This window comes from Elephantulus edwardii, unplaced genomic scaffold (assembly GCF_000299155.1).
Source record: "Elephantulus edwardii isolate Elephantulus edwardi_28Jun2011 unplaced genomic scaffold, EleEdw1.0 scaffold00135, whole genome shotgun sequence".
Lineage (NCBI taxonomy): Eukaryota > Metazoa > Chordata > Mammalia > Macroscelidea > Macroscelididae > Elephantulus > Elephantulus edwardii.
In genome coordinates, this window is record NW_006399885.1 from 511,725 (window position 1) to 517,036 (window position 5,312).

General features: G+C 38.5%; 1 pseudogene across 1 annotated transcript in view; it reads right to left on the bottom strand.

Annotated features, from left to right (window-relative positions):
- Window positions 1-1,237: 1,237 nt before the first annotated feature.
- Window positions 1,238-5,312, bottom strand: part of LOC102844378 — an 18,277-nt pseudogene continuing 14,202 nt past the window's right edge. The window contains exon 2 of the transcript XR_438939.1: window positions 1,238-2,305. The product of XR_438939.1 is annotated as a cholinephosphotransferase 1-like (transcript). The remainder of the gene's footprint in view (window positions 2,306-5,312) is intronic.

A 5,312-nucleotide genomic window follows, 5' to 3' on the forward strand; every position in this document is an offset into this window, starting at 1 on the left:
TTTGATATATAGATCCCTATTACTATTCAAACATCTATGAAGGTCTTTATTTGAGAAGTTTTGCCAATAGTTAGTCAAAATAACTAGATTGTTCTCTGTATATAAAACTCACATAAGTGTATTTATTTTTCCCTCTTAAATACAAGTTTTCACTGTTTTATTTAATAGGCTTTTTTCTTAAGATAAAGAGTTTGTTCACTATTTTATGTTTCCTAACTTTTAATCACATGGAATATGATCTGCATAACTATTACATAAAAATGGGGCCAAATATGAATCAGAAGATATGGCTCCCAAAGATCCAGTGAAAGTTCTCATATGCATAATGAACAAGCTAAATGTAAAAATTTGTACTTAAGATAGTGGTCCAAAAGCTATTATTATTTTCTCCCCTTGCCATCTCAGATGAGACAGTGTGTACTTAGAACAAGTTTGGCTAATATTTTAAAAGGAAAATATTTTTGCTGTGTTCTTTTTTAAAAGTTTTTTTTATTCTTAGATGCTTGTGATTTTTAGTTACTGTTTTCATTTTTCATAAGAGACTCTTAATGTCTTCCTTATGACAAAGTTAAAGAACCCTCAAAGAACAAGTTACTTCAAAACAAGATTCGTTTTTTTGAACTGATTGCATAAATTTGTTACAAAATACAAACTAGAGAAAATTCTACTTAGCTTTCAAATTCTAATTGTATACTAAAATAGATATTTTTTAGTATAATAGTAATATATGTATCTTGTGAAAATTGCTATTAAAATTATTTTCTTACAAACTCTTCTGACAGTAATTACACTATTTTCACCTATACACTTTTGTAGTACTATGAAGTCATGTTTCAGTTTTTAGTAAGCATCATGCTCAAGTGATCTCTAAAATCTCTTAGATCCTTAATACTTAGCTGATCATTTATCAATGAAAACACCAAATGCCTGAAAAGATATCTCAGAGACAAAGAGACTGCTATATTGACTACAGTGGTTCACTTTCTTATCCTCATGAATGAAATTTCTTTCTGTAGTCTTGTTTCTAATTGATTTATAGATTGTTATACTACCACTCTGGTTATACCTGTGATCAAAACTTGGTATACAAAGAGGGATTCATAACTGAGAGACTAGTACTTATGCTTTATGTTCACGTATATCCTTATTTGGTAGTATACTAGCCTCCTGCAAAGGGGGAATTTCCTTCACTCATAGATTCCCCTAACTGCTTCTTCTCTTCTCTTTGGGATATTAGTCAGTCAATATGCTTGTGAACCTGTTCAGGTGCTTGATGACATGTAGTCTTGAAGATATTTATATGAAGGTGTCTTGAAATTTGCAGGCACAAAGCACTAAAGTATATCGTCATATCAAATGAAGCAATGACCATTGCTATCCATAGGACAATATATTCATCTACAAAATTACTAAAGTACTGGTCTAAGAATAAAAGACCTGGCCCAATAAACACAGTATCTTGAAGGTACAGTTCACTTTTGGTCATGTGAGCAATCACCAATTTTTGTGCGACTTTAGCAAAAACACATCCAAACATTAGGGTATAAAGACAAGGATGTTTTTCAAAAACATTAGTTGCAGACTTTTTATAGATCATTATTGCCAGTATGATAATTAGTCCTATATGGAGTCCAGGTGACAAGACGCTAGTGCCTGCTATAGTAGATCCATTCTTGCCAACACCACCATGGAGGATAACATGGAAATAATTTGAACAAGAAAATACTGCTCCACCCACTACTCCAAGAACCGGAAAGATCTTCCATTTCAGTTCTATAATGGGTATCGTATAGTCCCACATTGTTGCTCCTCCAAATGTAGACAACATAAAGATGATTATTAAAGCTACCTGAATTTCCGTTACATCCACTTTTTCAAACCTCAACACGCCTGAAACATTAAGTCTGCCAGTGAGCACAGTAAAAGAGGAACATTCCAATAAATGAGCAGAAAAACAGCCAGTCAGGATGAGTTCCCAAGTGGACAGCAACTGATGCCATAAACACTGTGGAAAGGGAGTCACATCCATGATCAAAGAGTTCCCCTAAAGGAGAACAAGAATTTGTTCTTCGGGCTTGTTTCCCATCGATGGCATCTAGCGACTGGTAGATAAAGAGTCCCAGGGCACAAAGAAGGTATGTCCAGTACGGTGCCTCTTCGGTGGCCGTGGGGCAGTAGGAGATGAGCACGAGCGTGGTGAGCAGGTTGACGGCGAGGCCAAGGAGGGTGATGGTGTTGGGGGCCATCCAGAGCGGGTTCCACTGCAGCAGCCAGGTCCAGAAGAGCTGCAGCGGTGGCTCAGTGGCTCAGCGGCTCAGCAGCGCGCTCAGCGGCTCCGCCAGCGTCCTAAGCCAGCGCAGCGCCGGCCTGGCCGCCTGCAGGCCAGCGGGCCCTAGATTGAGATTCTTAACATAACAGCTTCAGTTTACTTGGCTCTACAATCAACACTCTTGGTACCAACAGTCAGGAAATTAAAAGATGAACTGCATTGGGAAAGTCAGCTGTCAGAGACCTCTCCAAAGTATGGAGGAACAATGATGTCAGTCTGGAGACTAAGGTGTGCCTGACACAGGCCATAGTCTTTGCAATTACTTACTATATATCAGAAACCTGGACAATGACTAAGGATGATAGAAGGAGAAATGATGCCTTTGAGCTTTGGTGCTGGATAAGAGTATTGAACATACCATGGACTGCTAGAAGGACAAACAAGTTTGTCCTGGAGAGGGTGAAGCCAGGCTGCCCCTTTGAGACAAAGATTCTGAAGTTTCGTCTGACATACTTTGGACATGTTGCAAAGCGGGATCAGTCCTTGGAGAGAAACATCATGCTTGGGAGAGTGGAGGAACAGCGAAGGAGAGGAAGATCCTCAGTGAGATGGATTGGTTCAGTGACTGGGATAAAGGAGGTAGATGTGTCAAAGACAATAAGATTGGCACAGGATAGAGCCGAATTTAGAGCTGTTGTACATAGCTATGGGTCACAGACGACTCGGTGTTACATAACAACACCAACACCAACTGTGATTGATGGATTGATTGATTAAAGAAACTTTAGAGGTACAGAGGCTAAAACAGTTGAAACTTACCAGTCTCTCTGTTGGAGGAAGATGGGCAATCTGCCTTCATAAGGACTTACAGCCTTGAAAACCCCACAGAAAAGTTCTACTCTGTCACTTGATAGTGGTGGATTTGTTGCTTTTCTGGAGTATGAATATCAGGCTGTAATCAAAGTGATTCCATTTTGTGGAACTTCTGACCTACCTGATTATGTCCCTGTGTTCCAGGAAATAGTAAATACTCTGATTAATTTTTACCCCTGTTGTTGTTTTTATGTGTGGTCAAGTCACCTTTGACTCACAGCTCTGAACTCTGCTCTATCCTGGGCCAATCTCTGTCTCTGACACACACCTACCCTCAATAACCCTTGTTATTGTGTCAATCCATCTCATCCAGGGTCTTTCTCTTCTGCATTGAACCTCCACGATGCATGCCCAAAGTATGTGAGATGGAGCTTCAAAATCCTAGCCTCCAAGGAACAGCTTGGCTTCATCCTCTTCAGGACTGACCTGTATGTTCTCTTGGAAGTTCATGGTATGTTCAATGCTTTTCTCTAGCACCACAACTCACAGGCATCAATTTTTCTTCTTTCCTCTTTGGTGATTGTCTAGCTTTCCGATGCATAACAGGTAACTGCAAAGACCATAGCCTGTATCAGGTGTGCCTTAGTCTCTAGACTGACATCGTTGCTCTTTAGCACTCTGGAGAGTTTCGTGACAGCAGATTTTCCTAATGCATGTATAAATGACTTTATGATCTACCCAGGAGATAAAATAAGGAGTGTTGAAATTATGGAAAATGGCCCCAGGTCCTTGAAACTGCTGACCACCCCCAACCGACCAACATAGAATGGATAAATGGCCTACTTTTCTCTTTGTTTGGTGCTGACACCAATTACAGTTCAGAAAACTTTCACCAAAATGCACATTTTATTTTGTAAATTTAATTAAAAATTTTTTTAATTAATTGTTTCACATTTTCTCCCCTCCCCAACCCCACCCCACAATGTACCCCTTGTACCAGGTTGTTCTCAAACATGTAATACATAATCATATATTCCTTTCAGAGAATTCTTGCCCCTCATCTGTTCTAATTCAGTGTTCATTTTCTATTTTCCCCTCAGTCCCCCCCTCCCGATATCTGTTCTACTTTAGAATAGTGGTTTTATGAAGTATATTTCCTTTTGCAGATATTTCACATGCATAATGTCCTCAGGCTCTCCCATGTTGTGTTTTACTATTTCATTGTTTTTTTAAGCTGTGTAGTATTACATGTGTGAACGTACTCAAGTTGTTCTAGCCATTCCTTTGCTGATGGGCAAAGCACACATTTTAAATAAAGCATATTTGCTGTTCTACTTCACTCGTGTTCCTTCTGGACTTTGTAATGAGTTTGGACCTTTCAATGATAAAGGCAGGTATTTATTAAATGAGCTTTGGATCCAAGCTATCTGAGACAGTGCATCACCAAAACAGGCTCATGGACAAGAACACTGTGCTAATGCTCTGCATTCAATGCAGTTTCGCATAGTTTTTTGAAGTGTATATTGCTAGTGAGAGGCAAAATATTTAACTTGTTTAATGGCATAAATGTACACTATGATATCATTAAACTCCTATAACTTTTTCCTTTTATGCTTCATGGTCAATTTCAGGGTGCTCTACTGGTTCAGTCCGGAGGGAGTGGAACTGCTAACTTCTAGGCGGTGGGTGACTCTCTGGAGTTTTGAATCCACTAGTGACTCCTCTTGAGAATGATAGTGCTCTCCTGCAGAGCGGTTTACAGCCTCTGAAAACCTACTGGAGGATCAGCTACGAATACGGTCTGATTTGACAGCAATGACAGAAGAACAGTTAATTTGGGGGTTTCTAGAATATCCTAAATCATTGGCTTTTTTTAAAAAAGGATTTTTGTTTTCTTGATATTGAGATGTAATCCATATTGAAGGCTGTAGTCGTTGATCTTCTGCAGTAAGCACATAAAGTTCTCTTCACTTTTAACAAGCAATGTTGTATCATTGACATAATTCAGGTTGCTTATGAAAACCGTTGGCTTTTAATAAATAAAAATATTAAGTAAAAAGTCAACTCAGGGGCAGTGAATACAAAATTTTTAAAGAAAGGACATCCAGGGAACACTGTTAAGACAAACATGTAAACCTAAGTAATAAACTCAATTTATAGAACATAATCTAGTTGATGTTAAAAATGCAGTATTAATTAAAATTAATATACAAACTTCTTTTTTTGTGGT